The sequence below is a fragment of the Lasioglossum baleicum genome, chromosome 11 (assembly GCF_051020765.1).
Source record: "Lasioglossum baleicum chromosome 11, iyLasBale1, whole genome shotgun sequence".
NCBI lineage: Eukaryota > Metazoa > Arthropoda > Insecta > Hymenoptera > Halictidae > Lasioglossum > Lasioglossum baleicum.
Genome location: NC_134939.1, coordinates 16,408,714 through 16,428,278, shown reverse-complemented (window position 1 = coordinate 16,428,278; position 19,565 = coordinate 16,408,714). Strand labels below are relative to the sequence as shown.

The 19,565-nt window shown below is 45.8% G+C and overlaps 1 long non-coding RNA gene across 1 annotated transcript in view; it reads left to right on the top strand.

Annotated features, from left to right (window-relative positions):
- Positions 1–5,514: 5,514 nt before the first annotated feature.
- Positions 5,515–19,565, top strand: part of LOC143213616 (uncharacterized) — a 154,981-nt gene continuing 140,930 nt past the window's right edge. The window contains exon 1 of the long non-coding RNA XR_013010001.1: positions 5,515–6,561. This is a non-coding gene — a long non-coding RNA (uncharacterized LOC143213616). The remainder of the gene's footprint in view (positions 6,562–19,565) is intronic.

Genomic DNA, 19,565 nt, shown 5'->3' with positions numbered 1-19,565 from the left:
AATAAGAAGCAATAATAACGATTACTTTAAGGCTGTGCTATTAAAGAGGGCCGGCCAGCCAGCCGTGACATTTGTCGCCGGCATTTTTCATTTCCGCTGTGTCACTGGTGAAAAATAATTATTCCCGCGCCGGGGCTCATTTGAATGCTCGGGCTATGAGGTCCGGGGGAGTAGAAACGATTTTCGCTGGTAATTTGTTTTCTTTCGCACGGTGGTTCATTTTTAAATCGTTTATTGCACCACGCGCCGCGTCGTTCGATAACCATACCGCCATCGATCATGTATAATTTCTTTTCCTAGCTCCGAGTGCCAGGCGAAATACGAAACGGTGGGTATGTGTCCCCGCGACCGAAGTCCGATTGTTAATTAAATTTGACTAATTTCGTTAATTAAATTCAACGTCATCTGCAAACAGTATCGATTTACAGCGTTACGAGCGGCCGGACTCGTGCCAGAAATCAAGCTCTACCGCGAAATCATTAATTCCCGCGTTACGAAATCAGTAATTAATCTGACCTTTTCGTCTCTGCACCGCGAGATTAAATAGGTTTTTAATGTCGCCTCGGCTGTGTTGCGTGGTTTTCCAACAGCGCGCCGGTCTAATCGAACAATCGAAAAAGTGTCAAGCACCGTGAAATCTAAGATTAACATTTCGTCTCTGTCAGGAGCAGTTTCTAAGCCTGATTTTAAAACATGTGCTTTCTATATTTCATTAATAAATGGTAGATAATCTGAAAAATATAGGAAATGGAATTGCAGCGGGGGGTCTGCAGGTGGCGGTATAAAAAATGAGCGAAGGAAGAGATCGCGGCGGAGTCAGCTCGGCGGTATCAGATGCGCAAGAAGTTCAGTTTGATCAGTTTGTCTACAGGCCGGGTACAATTAATTCGAATGTCTTCAGGGGCGGCGGGTTGCATCAGCCCACGTCCGGGATCCAGGAAGATAGTGGTCCCGCGCGAAGAACCGCGAGCTGATTAGGCCGGTCGGATAATTAACATACAATAAGAACCGTCGGATAGATCGGAGCCAGAGTAGACGAGCCAGAAAGTCGAGCCAACAGGGAGCACCCATCACTCCTCCCACTTTGATATCAATCGTCCGGCATCAGGAGCACCCCCGCCTACCTCTCCCAGAATTCCGCTTTTCCCCTGCGGGCAAGCTCTCGCGGTCTCCTCCTCCCTTCGCCTCCTCTGGCCACCTCTTTTACCTCGGTTGGCCCCCGTGGCCCCCCTCGTTGGCCCCCGGTCTGCCCGGCCGTTTGACTTAATCAGTAATCGCTAATTGCTCGGCTGACGCGGTTTGGCTTAACGGACGAGGAAACGTATGCAAATCGCACGGAATTATCTCTCCCGGACAATTAGACGAGTATTCTTGCTCGCGCGTATAATGCCACTTCCGGTTACGCGAGCACCGATCCCCCTTCGAGCCATGGCACCACCGTGTGCGGACTGTTATCGAGTGAGTCGGCTCTTCCGGGGGGAAGGGGCACCTTCTACTATCATCGATCACCACCTGCGTTCCACCACTATGCTTATTAATTATTATCGCTCACCCTCCCCTCCACGGGACACTGGTTTCTTCGGAAGCTGCTAAGAGAAAGACGATTTCGAAAGTAATACAGGGTGGCGCAAAATGATGTTTCTGATTTGAATTCTTCATAACATTCTTTAAATTTTTTTTTCAGAATTTGTAAACAAGGCTTCTAGAATTTAATATGGAAAGATACACAACAGATACTGCAAGGGAAACAATAGCTTTGCTACGAGACGTCTTTGGCGAACGCATTATTTCGCGCAATAGTGACTTCAACTGGCCACCGCGTTCACCATAACACCTGAAATTTTGGGAAAAGTCATGGAAAATGTGTTAGAAAGAGCCCGAATGTGTCAAGCAGAAAATGGCCGCCATTTGCGAGATGTAATCTTTCACGTCTAGTTCAATAAAATTCCTCTTCTGTATACTATATTTTTTTCCAATATGTATGTATTTTACTCTAAAATTAAAAAATTTATGAAGAATTCAAACTAGAGACATCATTTTGCGCCACCCTGTAGCATCAAGTTAGCGATTGAAATGTTGCAGCTTACAAGAATGACAAGGCTCTACTTATCTAAATTTTGTGCGATTTTTAGTAGAAATTGTGCTTGGATTAAGAAATTCGAAGCAACTAAATATTTCTGCGATAAAAATTTACAAGCCGATAATTACAATTTAATCGCTTCCGATTATTCGCTTCCGATAGCTTCCGGGATCGTAAAAATGGTCAATTATTTCGTTTCATCGGCTACGCGGCGATACACGGAATCGAATCGATATCGCGCGATCTCCCGGCACGGACACGAATTAAATGAAGACAGCAAGTTGTGTAATTGGAGTCAGTTTCTCGCGCGACTTCATTTGCAAGGTAATTATTACGTAAAATGGGTACGCGTTCGCGCGTACGTCAGGTGTATGGGCAGGTGCTCCGATAGAACGAAATTTATAACACGTGTATGTACAAGCAGTATCGGGATCGAATCTATTCCTCGTTTTCAGCGGAATTAACCTGTTCGCGGAACGGTCGGCGCCGTAGAACATAGGTTTTTCGGGCCGCTCGGTAATAAATTAATTGCTTCTGATAATGGCAATCTGGTTAATCCCGCGGACAACTTGATACTTCGAGCGAAAACAGGTTTGAAGAATTACACTCACTGTTCAATTATAGTCGTAGCAGTTGCTGAGATAAGCGGGGAACGTTCTGCTAATGCACAGGAGTATAATTGATTTGTTTGTCACGAGTTTGATTGTTGTTCCACTTTTTTTATAAATACTTCTTTCGTTTCCTTCAACGCAAACTGGAGAGTTCGGTGTGCTCGTATTTTCTGAGCCATTCTTCATCGGTCAGCAATATTTTAGAGATTTTCGCCTTCATAGAAAATTACTGCGAGTTTTAATTAGGAGCCAAGCCAAATCGATGCGGCAATTAATTGGAACCAGGAAGGATTACCCCGGGCATCGATCATTGTAACAGCAAATTAATCTTCGGTCGTTGTTTTCGCCAGAAATCCCGCTGTTTTCGACAATTTCCATAGATACGTATGCAAACCGTCGGCTCATTAAGCGTGAGAATTAGAAACCGGGATTCTAATCGTATTAATTGACCGCGTCGTTTTTTCTTTTTCTTTATTTCGCGCGCGGCCGGAACAAGTGAATGATTTATCATTGATAGTATCAAAACGGCGGCGCGGCGATTTATCGTTAATGCAAAGAATGTCTAGATCGTCGACGAAATTGCTTCACGAGATTCTCCCGAAACGGACGGACGGTATATTTCTTTTTTAATTAATCAACGACCGCGGCAATATATTATCCTTATATTTAATTCCGGCTTCTTGAATGCCCGAATTAAATTTCATTATTTCACTTGTTCTTAAAACAATTTGCCGGGGCCTCGTTAAAACATATCGCGTTAACGGAGTTAATATGAAAATTACGGTGACAAGTAATTTCGGGAAAGTAAAAATGTGTAACGCGACACTGACCCCGTGGCCCGTTACACTGTCGTAAAGTGACCCATTACCTCTAACTATCCCCTGCCTTCATGGTCTAGATATTATCTATGGCGACTCATGTTTTTATATAACAATATTTAACTGGATTTTAGCGTTACGGTGACAAAACACCGAGGATTAAATCACAGGTACTGTGAGAAAATTGTTAGTTGGTATCATTCGAAATATCAATTTAGAGCACTCCTCGAAAAATCCCACAAGATCAAAGTAATTAAGCCGAGGCGAATAAATCTCCAACGTTAGAGTTTAACACTGTTACTTCGTTAACCTTTCCGATTCTACGAATCCTACAAAGTCCAATTAAAATTAATTTCTGAAAATCCAATGGAAAGTTCAACACGTTGCCTCTTTTGCCCTTTCAGGTTGCAGATGCGATTCATACTTTTCTATCGAACATCTATGGAACAGTGATCGAATACGAGCAGATCTGCGAATGCTAGAAGAGACGGTGGAGGAGGACAGGAAAGTGTGTTTCGAAACGGTTTCATTAGTGTAGCGTGAGGCAACAATGAGTCTAAAACGTCGGGTTTAATTAATTGGCCGGGGCGATGAATCGACGAGTGTCGATGACGCCACGAGTCTCCATCGTTTGATTGCGACAGGAGAAACTTGGGTTCGTGGATTTTCGTGTTCCTATTTGCATACGCGCGTCCGCGGCGCTAAGCGTGAGAATTAGAAACCGCGGACGAGCATAAAGCGAATTAATTAGCTGTGACGCTTCTTCTTTCTCTCCTTCTTGTACGTACATAATACCTATATGTACACAGGTTGTATATATGTATATAACTTTTTTCTCTCCTTCGTCTTTTTTATTCCCCCGGTCGGTCGTCTCCCACTCCCCGGGTTAGCTCGCCGAGCGAATTAATGATTTATCATTGATATTATCTATTCCACTTTAATATTAACGACGGTAACTTTACGCTCGTGCATAACCTTAACGACTTTTTCCCCGACGATTTATCACAGGCAAATTACATCTTCGACGATTTATCGCCGGGCCTGCACGTAAGATAGGATTACCTACGTAAACGCTAAAGAAGCCAACACACCTCCGTCCCGTGTATTTAACTCCACCGAGATAACCGCCGGGATGACATCGATAACCGTGAATGCAAGCGACGACACGGCGTTACGTTTTAACACCCCGGCGAAAGTCGCTGTTTTATCGAGATTCCAAGCGTTGCTGATTCCGCGACGCGATTCCTCGATACGTTTCGACGAGAATCATTCTCGTGAACTCGCGAGCGTCGGCCCTTAGATCCAACCAGAAAATTAATTTCTGTGCTCATCGAGCACGGCGATCATGCTGAACCATAAAGCAGCGGAAGAATTCAAGGAATTTGAGTTATGTCCAGTTCTTTATAATTAGACCGCGGATCTTTATGCATTTATGAAGAAACTGATTCGGCGAAATATAAAACAGTAAAACATTTTGAAAATTCAGGAATACTGTAATGTTGCTTTTAATGTATGTAACAAAATCGCTAAGGGATGAAATCAATGTTTCTGTTGTTCCTGCTTCCCACAATCAATGCAAAACATTTTTATTTCGCATAATTATTATACATGAGGCCACCTAAATATCTCCTTTATTTTTAATGGCACAAAAAAGATATTTATGGCATAATTCAAATGGTGTCGAAAGAGGAATATCATAGAAGAACAATTTTTTTTGTCCTGTTATTTTTCCATAGTTTTTTCAAGAACATCGTTTTTATTCATGTTCTCATGTTGTTAATGACTTAAGCATATTCAAATGTATTTTTTCGGCCGCTATAAGATGGAATAAAAAGAATAAGTTCTCCCGAGGAAAAAATAACGTTGACCTTGAAAAAACTATGAAAAAATAACCGGACGAAAGAAATTGTTCTTCAATGATATTCCTCCTTCGATACCATTTAAATTATGCCATATATATTTTTGTACACTTGTTAAAGAAAAATAAAAACTTGCATATCTTGCATATTATTTCGCATAAAAATCCGCAGTTTAGTAATAACAAGCACAAGTACAAATTCTCGCAGAAGCCGAAGAACACGCGACGATCCTCGTAGGCTACAAAATCAAGATGTATGTACCTTGATGATCGGCGGCGCGGCGTTCCAAGAAGTAGTTACGTCCGGATCGTTCCTACGGGGTCCGCATAATTTCCCGAAGCGCGGTTTGCATGGATTAGGCGTTTATAACAGCTCGGGATAATTATCCGAGTCTGTCATCCCGGGCGTCAGCAATATGGTGACTCGCGAGTAGATTCTTACGTGTTCCGTTGGTGTCCTCGGCGAGGAGAAGCACACAGAAGCAGCTGCTATCGACTGTGTCCCCGTGCACGGTCATTATCACTGTAATTATAATGTCGTGTCCACGCTCGACGCCTTTCAGCTCGGAGGCATAGGCGCGCGCGGTTCATGCCTCGTCGCCGGTGCCCCTTTTTACCGCGAAAAACTGTGCGCACGGGGTGCGTGTGCCACCTATCGCAGGATATATCCGAGGTATACTCGGCGCAAAAGTGGGCGGAGAACGCACACTGGCTAGAAGAACGTACACGGACATCATCCGCGAACGTATACGGACGTGTATGTATACACGCGTACACACAGATCCTCGTTTTGCTCACGTTTCAGCTCGCCGCGCTGTAAAAGTTTTAATTACGTCCATCATAAGAGTCGGCACCATCCCTTCGTTTGTTCCCATACAAGCATCGTCCTTTCGCCTCCTTGCCGCGTCCTTTCTCGAGTCCCGCGCACCAGCCCCCAGGGGTCTCTTTTGTGACGGAAAACTGGATACGTTAGGCGGAACGACGAGCCAGATTTTTCCCCCTTTGTGCCCGGGAAAAAACGGGATGGTGGTTAGTGTGCCGCGTCGCGGTTAAGAGTTCTCTCTCGCGGTGCAGCGGTCAGAACGATTTCCCGATGGACCTCGCGATTGACCTACAGCTGGACCTTCGCCTGTCTCAGCCTATCAGAGGACGGGGCCCTCAAAGGATCGCCAGCTGTCGTAGTCACCCGCTCGTGTGAGTTCCGATACTAAATGTAACCGCTGGATTGCGGATCTTTGTGCGAGTTCAATAATAGTGTTCGCATTGATTGCAGGACACGGGAGTCAAATGAAAATGGTATACTCTTCTTTTAATTATCTTATTAAGCCGAATCGATTTATTCCGAATTGCTTTAAATTGTACGTGCCCATTTTTGTCACAATTGCACCAAATCCGCAGTCTAGTAATCACCCGGATTTTTTGATAACAGTAAAAATTGAACACTGTTAGTCCTGCATATCCAATCCAGCTGGAAGATTGTCGACGCGAGTCCTTTGATGAGAAATAACAATAATGATCAAGAAATAAGAATAATGATAGTGGATCGTTCGTCCGTGTGAATTAGTTGCACGGGTTACGCAGTCGCGAAAGGAGGTATTAGAGAATCGAAGTGCAGGCTGTTGTACGTTAATGGTTTCCCAGCGATCCATGCGCAAAAGGGATTCCCGGTGATTTTTCCGTAATTAGCCGGGAGGAATTAAGCAGCTCGGTTGTGGCCGGCCGCGTCTGGATCGCTCGGCCAGACACTGAGACCGCTCCAGAAAGATAAATAAATTATCACTTAGAAGAACTAACGAGTCGTTAGTTGCACTGGTTCTTACTCGCTCATGAATATGGATCGTTCCTTGATACGCGCGTACATAGACACGCTCGCAGCAGACATGCATACAGCGTGTACACCGACTGGCCGGGTTTCAACATTTTGCCTATTCTTTAATTATCCTAGGGAGGGTAATCGGGATGCATCGGTGCTTAGTCAGCGGATCCGAGAGATCCATCGAACGATCGCGATAACGTCCTGCCCGTCCAGGTGAAATTACGATGAATTTTAATCATCCCCGAAGCAATTGAAAGAAGTTCGAAACGGAGATCCGTATCGGGCGCATACTTCACCCCACGCTTCACGCCGTTTCAGTTTTTGAAAACTAGGTCTGCCACACTGCTTAAATTATTCATTACACGCGTTATTCGGTCACCTGCTCGCTAGTCAATGAACTTGGCTCTTTACGAACGTTTCGGCGTACGTGTATACCGTAGATACACACATCCGTGTGTGTAGCCGAGCAGAAGTGGCGATATCCTATCCCCTTCTCGAAAATCAAGACATTTCTTTCAACCCAGATCATTTTTATTCTATGTCATCTTTTTTACATTGTGCATATCAAATTTAACCAGTTTTCTCATATAACAGTTGAGCTTTTCACAATTTATAAAAAAAACAGACGAATTTAATAATATCAAAACTGTTTTGAATAATGGTGTGGCAATTTTTACTGGCGCCTCAGACTCGCCATTCGAGTGCAAAGGGTTAAATAATGATTTCATTATTGAATCGATGCTTGAGCAAGAATTTCAACAAATTTTTCCATAGTATACAAACTAGAATCGCAATCGGGAAGCGGCCCAGAAGAAAGCAACGCCGAACCAACCCCCGCCGATAGTAATAATTTTCAGGCGCGGGTAATAAAAAGGGCAATAAAAATTAAAAATTCCAGAGGCAGTATCGGGCCGGTCGCAACAAATTAAACCGTCACAAATTCGTTTCCGTCTGCCCGGAGGGTTGGAAACGATTTGTCAAACGGGTCGTTACGTCCGCGACGTTCTAGTCGATGGAGTCGTTCTATCTGTTCGAGCGGATCTCGGTTATTAGCCTCGTGGCGCGGCGGCGTGGCTGGTCGATAATTGAAATGTTTAAATTATTATCGGTCGTGCGGATCAAGCGCGCAGAGAACAGAGAGCCGCGCGCGAGTAGTCGTTGCAAAAACAATGTTCCCGTCGATACTCTGGAATTTCATGGCGTTATGTGTCGAAAGAATCTAGCCAGCCAGCCGACGCGACGGGATCGTGGGAAGTCTATTCAAGTCTGATACATCGGCAACGATTGTTGGCATTTTTCTGTTTTATCCGGAATACCGTTTCAGGAAGAGCTGACCCGCTTAACCAGCAACGGCTCTCCCCCGTTCGTTTCTGTGTGCTTGCTCGCTCGCGTGTGTGTCTATTTGTCTTTGTGTTACCTTTTCCTCCGAACGAAACGACCGAAAGAAAAAAGGAACAGATCGCTATTCTTTATTCCCGTGACGAGGAGGACGACGACGAACGACGGATTGCCACAGAAAACACGTTGTACGCCCGGCCGTTACCCGGGAGTACTTGCCGGGGCAATTACCCGGGCAGATAGCATCGTAGGACTTAACCTACTATCACTTTGGTTTATTGCGAGTTATATTTCAGCACGTGGGAACCGCCTACGGTTTTCAATGGGGACCCCTGTGCGAAGAAGGTTGCCCAATGATCGCCCGATAGCGATTCCAGATCGACGGAAACCCAGTTTTCCATAAAACGCAACCGTTCCATCTAATTACGCGCTCGAATGCCGTTGATGACACGAAAGGGAAAACGCGTCGCAGGAAACGACGCTCTGCCTCTAGGTAATGCTATGGGGACCGCGTAAGGGGGGCCGAGGAACGTTTCGGAGGTACACGGTTTCACACGGCCGTTTCGAACAATCGTGGTTTCACAAGCGATCATCGCGATGATGGGGACGCGGGGAACGCAAAGAATTTCTCGATTTCGAGAACGAAGGTACCAATACGTACAAACAACCACGGATTCGATCGAGTTGTAATACACAGCCTTTCGACTGGTTTTCTTCAACCTAAAGAGTTGGAGCAATAAAGAAAACTGTAACAACGTCGATGCATTTTCAAGTTCGTAACACGACCGCGAGGAAAGAAAGAAATTTATATCTAGCTTGTGGCGTCGGCAATCGACGCGGGAGAATTGTTATCTCGCGTAAAGATCCGCGCGGTAATAACGGTGATAGAGTGCAACCATAAAACGTATCAAGAACTAAAAACCGCGTACAAGGAGAGTATGCAAAGGTCGCCCCGAATGCAGAACATTTTTATCGATTCCGTTGGCAGGAGAGTAACGATAGTGGGCGGCTAAGTACACCTGCGTCGGCCATCCAGATTCATATTAAACCGAGGCCGCGTTATCCCATATAGTCGGAAGTCCATCGCCGCAAAATAAACTGTTCCGTGCGGAAATGTCGTTCGGCGGATAGAAGAGAGAGGGGCACGATCTGAGAGGATTTGCGCGACGCGTTGAAGCGTCGTTCCTCTGGTCGTCGTTCCTCGCACGCAATCGAGGCAAACGTACTTAAACACGCGCGTACACGTACGAGCACACATACTTGCGGGATCCTGTATACACGGCTCCCTTATGTGCACCCTGGGCCGAGTGCTGTCGTAGTGTGCGGCGATTTAAGCGCAGACACACACATACTCATACACAACGAAGCAACCGGGGGCCAACGACACACGTGGAAATGGAAGACTCCGTAGTGCGTAGGTATCCCGGGGATACCCATCGAGAGATTAGCATTTCCGCTTTTCTCTCAACAATTCCTCGTTCCCGTGCCGGATTAGCCGTTAATCTGCGCGGGCCAACGGGACGAGATGGAGCACTTCGGTAGAGCGAACTCTCTTTCAAGTAGCTGTATCAAGTATTATTTCAGTATCGTTCCGACTGCCGGACTGCCATTCGCGGGAAATTAGCAGCCGAGAACCAATTATTTTCCACGGCGATTATGCCGCGCCGTATCAAACCCGCTGATTATATATTCCCCGTCGAGCCCTTTCGCAAAAACGCTGAGCGTTTCTTACGACGATCGATGCTGATCTTCGGTGAATTATCGCTTGGGAAAATTCGCGAGGGTACTGTACGCGCGTTGATGTTTCGACGAACACGTTTTAATTCCGAGCATCGAAATAAACCGTGTAGAGCATGCGGTTAAAAAATTGCTAAAGTACATCTTCAAACAGAGCGACAGACGGGAGCACCCTTTTCGATAATAATTAGTCCCCTTTGATCCTTGTAGAGTGCGATCACCGTAAAAAAAACCCTGGCGCAGCTCATCATGATCATCCGAAGCTGCCCGAAGAATCGCTGGAGACAAAGACGCGGAACGCGCGCGGCTGACGAGCAATCCGGCGGACTCTGAAATCCTTCCGCAAGGATTTACCGAAACGGCTTTGCGCGCATTTTTGTTTGCCCGGCGACGTATTCGCTGTATTTTATCAGCGCTGCAGGGAACGCGGTACAGAGACGTGGAGGATAGGAGAGAGGAGCGGGTACGAGGGAGATGGAAAAAGTCTCGCGGACACGAGAAATTGTTGAATTAATCCTGAAATTTATGATCAAAAGGAGAACCCGTCGGACACGGTCGCGGCGATTCAAGAGTCGAGCGAAAAAGTGCGGCACAATTAAACAGCGTCGGGCCGCCGCCGCCATCCCTCCCTCCGAAATCTCGAAACTACGGTGGCCGCTCGTCGTTTCTTTGAAACAAGTATCCCCGGCGAGAGCTGCCCACCCCCGTTTCACCCCCGCCTGGCGGCCACAGCCTCCACCCCCGCTCGCCTCACCCGTTCGCAAATCAAAGCCACGCCAGTAATAAGCACCCGCGGTACCGTGCACAGAAGGTGGACCCGCCGACGAAGGGAGGCGACCGGTTGGAGAAGGTACCAACCGGTCCAGGGGGTGGGTTGCTGGCAAGGAAGAGTCTACCCGAGTGGTCATACGTGTGGACGTGCGGGGGCGGCCGGGTTCGGATAGAGAAGGATGATGCATTATTGAGTGGACTGTTGGGGGGTGTATAATCGCACACATCCTCACCAGTCTCTGCTAATGGACTCCATCTACCCGTTTCCAACCTCCCATCCCTCCTTGCTCGGATACGCTCCGGTGGCAGCGGACATCGTGATATTTTCACTGCCTCAAGATTCATCCGGGGGTGTACCTACCGGCATTACAGATATACGTAGGTGCTGGCACGTACTCGACACATGGACGTGTCGAGGCACGAGGAAATGCTGCGCAGGGCCGTACACACCGTTCAGACACCCTCCCCGAACGCTACGTAAAACTCTCTAATCGTTAATCTTCGAAAAACCACCCCCGTTGCTTGGGCAAATCTAAATTCATTTCACTGGGTTTATCGGAAGTAAATTGATCCCTTACAGGACTATATTCTCTTGAATCTGTGTAATCGTTGTCCATTGAAAAACCATCCCCTATGCCTGGCTAGAATTAATTCGATGATTTTTGCAACCACGGTCACGCGACCATATTTGTAAATTTATTTTAATACGGGGACAACACGGTCCAGAGAAGAGTTTGGTAATTTTACAAAAATTATGGAAGATTTGGGACGATGGGGGGTGGCTTGAGAATCAATTTGGCCGTTTCACAGGGATTTGCGTTGGTTCGACGTGGTCCGTGGGCGTCGGTGCTGCGGTGCAAGTGCGAAGGCGGAGTTATTAGACCGAGAGATGATAAATGCGTGAGTTTGTATTATTCCCGGCGGAAGATCGAGCTACGAAAAGAGATAAAAATGACGATGGCGTTACCGTGCTGGTTAATTATCTTTCGGAAAGAACCGGAGACCCTCGACCTCCCTCGCAACCCTTATTTCTACGCCACTATCTTCGTACATACATATATGTATGTACCTACGTACGTACTTCCACGGACACCAGAGACGCGTTATTATTGGATTACATTTTTAATCCGCCCTCTACCGCCACCACCACCACCACCGCCACTACCACCACCAGCAACTACCACTACCACTGCCGTTGGCTGCCACCACCCACCCCAGGCACTCTCTAGCAGACCACCCTCCTCCAACACTCCGTGTCCGACGTCGTACGTAGCTACGACCCCGCGGCGCATCCTCCACTTTCGTATTCCGAATGGAATTACTATGCAGGAGATTTCATTTGTTATATATGCACGCTACAAACGAGTGCATTTTCGCTTAGGTTAATCGAATTATGGTCCCGGGTGTATGCATTTTAAATTCCCGCCGCCTTTCCTGCTTTCTTTGGGGGAGAAAGAGGCGGAGAGCACGTCACGCGTTCATTTCCCTGTCCGAAAGGCATTTCGACACGTACTCGGGGATATTAGCGAAATTAACAAAAACCTGGCAACTGGATTGCGCAGAATGACGACGACGGCGACGACGACGCGCATCACCGCCGCCAAGCGGAATTGATGTTTCCGTGTGCAGTGATTAGACCGCTATTGTCCAGCGAATTTCCTACTTCTCGCGAAACCGACGCTTATTCCCTTTGTTAAGACCGGTGCTAATACTCTTACAATACTTATTTCATTAGACACTTCTTGCTTTACGAAGATCATATTTTCCACGTCTGTTAGAACGTATTTTTGAGATACGAAGGAAATGCTCCCCTGAAGAGCGGTGAATGGAAAAATCGTCGACGAGTAAATGTGGAGCATCTAGCGAATTCGATTGGCGCGGTTCGATCAGACGTGCTTTCAGGAAAACACGTTTCCTTTGTCAGGCTTGTCGCAGGGCGGGCGGTTGTCTTTCATCTCTTCAACGGAACCGTGGTTCCCCATATCCAATCAATCCGGGCGCTCTCTCTCTCTCTCTCTCTCTCTCTCTCCGGGAAGCAGACTCCTCCTCGTTGACAGACACGGCAACGGCGAACACCTCGTGACTTATAATCGCATTTTCTCGGCTCGGCACAAGCTGGGCTAGGCGCTATAACGCTCTCTTCGAGCGAAGAGGAAGAACGAAATCAACCCCTCCGTTAATGGGCAACGGGAAAGCTTTCAGCTAACCGGGTCTCCTTTTGCCCATCGCCTCTGATCTATTCCTCGGCTAATCTGTTGATTATACGAGGCCGTCTGGCAATACGTTATCGGGAGCCCTCTCGTTTATATATCTCTCTTCCTACGGAAGACTAAATACGTATCTCGCCGTGGAGATCGCAAGCCGGCGCCCCCTTTTCCGAAAGACGTTCGCCTCCGGATGAGGTCACTTCGAATGAACTTAATGGCGTATGAAAGTAAATTGCTGCCGCCGTCCGGGTATCTGTACGTAAGCTCCGGCCATTTAAATATCTTCGGATTCGCTGTTCTAATTTCGTTACAAAACGCCCGGCCACTCAGCCGTGATCCAAACGAGATGGACCGTTGCGCGATCCAGCAGACTCCGCGCGCATTGCTCGCCAAATTTTCATCCCGAGCCCTCGACCTAACTTCTCTCTTCTACATTTTCGGTGATAATCACGTTTTAATCACTGTAACCGTAAAGAAAATCTTCCGGAAATAGGTTAATAAGCACGTAGTTCAACAATAGCAAATCATACGTGTCCCCATGTCCTTTGAATTATGCTTCGTGTAAGGAAAAGCAATAAAAAATTCTACAACGTGGAGCATTAATTTCGGAAATTTGAATGCGTAAGGGGAGGACACGGAACAATTGTCTGGGGAACGGGAGCCGCATAAAAGTCCCGACATGATGTGTCGCGTAATGATCTATGGGCGCCGAATCCGCCGTTGGATTCGTAGCTGGGGAATCCGCGATCTACGATACAAATCCAGACCACGAAATCACGATCACGCGCGAGATCGTGACTACGTTTTAAGCCCCTGAATAGAGAGGATCCCTTTCTTGGTGGCGCACAGTAGCCCCGCGTCGTCATTCTCGCCTGGTTCGTGAATGATCATGGTCGATCGTATTGTGACAGGCCAGTGATTGGTACGTCGCCGAGGCGAGAAAAGATTCATTGTCCTGCAGTCACGTGCATCAGAAAACCGACCAGTCATCGACCCTCTCGATGCAACAGGAAATTTCCTGCCGAATCATGACCACCGGTCCTCTGCTCACTTTTTCCTCTTTTAATCCCGGCTCATTCTATCCTAATTTTCGTCAGCTTCTTCTGCTTCTACTCGCCGCTGCGAATTTTTATTTAATTACGCGTAGGGTTGTTGTAGCTCGCTCGCGAGAGAATGTTTATAATGTCGATAATGCAAACAGAAGGCGATAATGTAAATTTCTATTGAAATATTGATTAAAAGCTACGACGTTCGTTTTTTTGTTGTATTGAAATATGATTCTAAAAGCACTTCTAGTTTTTCCCGAATTTTCCATTTTTCCGTGATACTTTTCCAATTCTTCTTATCCTATAACCTAGTTCGGACAAACACGAACATTTTTAAAAAAGAATTAGCCAAATCGGTCCAGCCGTTCTCATTTGATTTTTATTAATATAGATAGATTTATACTCGAATTTAATGCGTGAACTTTGCTTGAACTAATGGTAATTCTATTTATTTAACACATTATCTTATAAAATCTTGTACAAATTTAAGGAAATGTTTAATGCATCGCGCGACTCAAATGTCCGACTTATTTTTAGGAAAGTTAATTGTCCGGGGTTAAAGTGCTGGAACTTTTGCTTATGATTTCTCCTGGACAGTAGTTAATGCGGTTTGTTACCGGGAACGAGGCGATTGGGTCTAAAAATGGCTTTCACCGGCATTTTACTGGAAACAATAAAAATTACTTTCACCGAGATCGCGTAGATAGAATAATGTAACGATGCAATAAAATTCAAAGATAGCATTGCAGCAAAACAAGCGTTGATTCTCGATTATATAATTGAATCGAATGTTTTCTGTATTCTTCTTTTCCGTAAAGAGGATTATAGCGAACGCTCGGTTTTTGTATTTTACGATCGAATATAACAATCGAATTGGGGGATGAGATATTTACTTTATCTCTGGCGATCGTTGGCTTCCATAGACACGAACGATGTACGCAGTACTGGACTCGTGTCCAGTGTTAGGAACTAATTGGCGTGAATTCGAAAGGTATCTAGCCGCGTAGGTTATTAACAAGAAAACGTAACGATCCTTCGAGTAGTCGACTCGTTGACGTTTTTATAGGTTTCGCAAGGAAGGAAGCGATTCACGCACGGCCGATACGCGAACTGAACTCCTTAAACGCTGCTTTATGGGCCTCGGGCTTGCTATTTGCAGTGAAGAGTCTGCGAGATTTCCAATTTCCTCCTACATTTCTAAAATAAATTTAGTTCAGTCTATTTTCCCTCCATCTTCAAGTATTTGCAAAATCAACATTTTTCTTTAAAGAGATCCTCCAGTTTTCCCTTCAGTCTTTATTTATATTTTCTTGCAGCACTGTTCACAGTGTCTCTCAATAATGTCCAGCAATTCCAATACAAAAATAGAAACGACACGATAGTATGTCAATCGCGCGGAGTTCCGGCAGTTGAGGAAATTCAGTTCGGGAGTTCTACCAGGAAAATGAAATTTCACGGCATTTCAATTGCACAAGACTTCTACTTCCACTTCAACAAGTAGCTGCTGGAATCTTGCTTTCCCTGATAGTTTCTCTGTCTCCGAGGACCTAACAATACATGACCTGGTTAATCGTTCACTGGCGCAACACCGATGCGTATCTCGTTTAGACGAGCACTGAAAACTTAGGAGAATTAGACGCGGGTTATTACACACCGGTCGGACCGAGCTTTTCCATCGTACAGTACGTATACGAAAGATTCGAACGGTCTTTTTACTCGAAGAAACAATGTGTTTCTGATAACTCTAATGGGAATCGCTAAATGAAAAAGAACGTTCGGTTGAAGAACTGATAGCGCTTCCAGAAAAAGAAGGATCCGAGGAAAACTGTAACCGGAGAGATAGAGCTGGAAAACTTTCCACGCGAGCGTAAACTTTCTCAACAGTTCCTATTGTTTCTGATCCACTGCACGCAACGAACGTAACGATTCTGACGTGCCGGAGCTCGCCGTGCTCTCTTCCTTTCTTGGATAGTTACACGAACAAACACTTGTTCCTACCTCGTATTAATTTCCACAAAAATGTCCACAATTTTGTCACTGAGACGGTTACCAGGCTTCCGAGATTATCCTGAACTGAATTGAAAGTGGACAGGACAGTATCGTGGAATGATCTGACATTTTATTCGAGTTTGGTTGCGATCCCCGGAGAAATTTCGGGTTTGACCAGACAGGACTTGCTACATTTCGGTGATGTCCGAGGGTCACAATATCTCACACTTTTCCAGGGGCGGCCGGCACTTTGCGTGGCTTCTTCAGAAAATTACTTCTCCCAGTGGGTTTAATGCGCGACCAGTCAGGGGACCCACGGTGGACAGGATATGACCTCCCTGCGGAGCATCCTTTCGCGGGATCTGGCATGTATGCCGAAATGAGCCCACTTTGACTGTTCAACCACTATTGCGAGCCAGGCCTCGGCCGCTCATCTCGGAAATTACTTCCGCTCGGACATTGTCGTTGCCATCTGCGTTCCTGGTGTATGCAAAGGACTTGGTTTGGCAAGGATGCCCGAAGGAAGCGACTACCTTTGCCCTCCCGTGTTTGCCGTTCGTCTTCGCCGCCCTTCCCACCTTCCAAACTACAAAATCTTTCCCGAAACGCTACTTCAAACCAATGGAAAATATTCTTTGAATTTTGTAGAACTTTTACAGGCTGGTGGATGGAAACCCGATTGGCGCCGTTGTAATTAGTTTAATGAATTTAAATGTTTTGATAGTACTGTCACGAAGGAATCCACCGCGGCGCCACTGATTCCGGAGCCTCGTTAGGGTAGCCAACGCGATGGAACCAGAGGAGGAGGAGTGGTTTTCTCGGAGGTGTCTGCAAGATTTCAAGGGCGGAGTTTCTGCCGCGATCGCGCTTCTCCCGCAAAACCGGTCGTTATCCGTCGGTTATTGATAGGGCCTCGTTAGTACCAGTTATTTGTTTTGCCGAGTGTGAGAACCGGAACTACTAATCACCTGTCTTTAATCCTTACCCCGCGGGGCCGATGCTTTCACCGGGCTTCTAATTTTCCTTCCATAAACGACCTGTTCCTTGAAAATTCGCAAATTGATTTCCACCGACGAACATTCAACCGAACAATTAATCAAATCGAGTGCCATTAACTCCGCAAGTCAAACAAACATATTGCTGGCCATTTATCCCGAACTTTCTCCAATCTTTCTGGTTAAATAAGTCTTCGCATAGCGGATCTTTCCTTTATAATTCTTCCGGAATAAGGACATCACCCAAATTATTCTATTTCTAAGATCCACAAATATTTACCACATTCTGATTTTCCCATCCCGACAAAATCATCCTGTAAACAGGAGCCGAGTTCCTATGGCCGTAAAAAGTTGTGAGATCAAACAAAATACATTAGCTGCGAAATACCTCTTGCAATACCGAAAAAAGCGTTTGTAAAAATTAGTTTAAAGGAACGTTATTTAATTTTTAAAGAGTTACATGGAGGGCTAAATTATTCAAACTTGGCCGCTACCTAATGTACTTATAACTGTGTCTATTTTGAACGATTCGACTTTGTACTCGTATGGATAAATGCTGGTGTAGCATAAATAAATAAATCTTTAGAAAAGTGTATGCTGAAGACTACCGTGTCTCCAATTTTGCAATTTCTCGTTCCGATTAAGCGTGTAGTCCCGAGGAACCGGTAGCAAAGAGGAACGCGGGTGCCACAAAAGAAGGAGCGATTCCTAGAGGGCAACGGGCATGACTACGACAACAATGGCATACAGGAATCTGTCAATCCACGTACACGTCTTCCATGAAAGCGGCTTCCTCCTCGCAGGGCATCCGGGTGCCCCATCATAGCTAATGACATGCACCGACTCTTTTTCTCGCAGTGGCAACGTTCGAAAAACCGAACCGACGAATTCCTTCTTATTCTTATTATTGTCCCATTGCCGACACAGGTTGCGCCTAGTCAAACTCGGCCGCCCTTCTTCCTGGCCCCACGGACATGATTAATATAAAATAAATGATTACTCGGCATCCGGTCTCACAGTACTCTCCCTCTCTCTCTCTCTCTCTCTCCCTTTCTCTACCCCGTTCGCTTTCCGATTTCTCGATGTCCCCACCATTCGGTTACTTCGTTCGTGATTATTCCGCGTAATTTGTCAGTCAAGTCACCACGGCTAGTTAAATGTTATTTCATGGTCATTGTCTGAGGGAATTGTCGAAGAGCGCGTTTCCGATCCGACGGCAATTGTCTAGCCCCACGATTGTTCCTCGATTCTGTCGATCTTCGAGCCATCCATCATAATCCCGACACATTCCTCGACAGAAATTTCACCGGAGAAATCAGCACAAGAAATCAATCTTCCTCATTTAACCCTTCGCAGTCGGAGCTATTTTAACTCGAAAATTACACGTTTCTTCCGACCTGGAATAATTCCATTGTATACGATTCTTTTTCTTTCGTGGATACGATACTTAAATGTGTAGTAATTTATTAACACTGGACACAGAATTTCCAGGATTGTTTGTGCTACAGAAATGAATTCTACGTTGTTCTTCTGTGAATGAAATTCTAACTAAAATTGTCTTGAGATACAACAGAGGAATTCTCTTAATTGTTAATTATAAAATAACATAAATGTTTCAGAAATAATATGAAATTGTTTTAACACGCAGACGTAGAATTCATTCACGTCTTGCGACTTCGATTTCGCACCTTGCTCTCCATTTCGAAGGTACGCAGATGATCGAGTCGCAGGCCGGGATAAAAAGGTTCCTATTGAAAGTTACGGTCCCATCGGCGCAGGGGAACTTTCCAATTGACCATCAAAAAGGAAATTTACGACGATTCAAGGACATCCGCGGAACGTGTCCCGTTCCCAATTGAGAAGTCGGTCGAGCAACGAATTCCCAACGCCAGAGGAAATCCGTTTCCTCCGCCCATTCGTGGGGAAAGGGGGATGGAAATGGCGTGATTGGAAAACGTGCAAAGGTCGAGTCCTGACTCCGGGACGAAGGAAAGGAGAAAGAGACGAACCTTTCCCGAAGGAATTCCCTTCACCCTCGCGACCTCAAACCGAACGGTGGCAACGGATCCCTTTAAAAAAAAAACGGATTTACAACCTGTTGCTGGCGAGGCCACTTAAAGATTCCCCTCGATATTGAAAGAATATCCGAAAAGAAGGGCGGACCCGAGGAACCCGACCTGTTTCTCAATACCTTGTAAATAGAAAAATCTGGATATCGAGTGGAAGAGTGTCGGAGATTTTCCGGGGGACGAGTCGATCCTCGCAAATTTACAGTTTGTTATGGATTGTGCAAATCTCT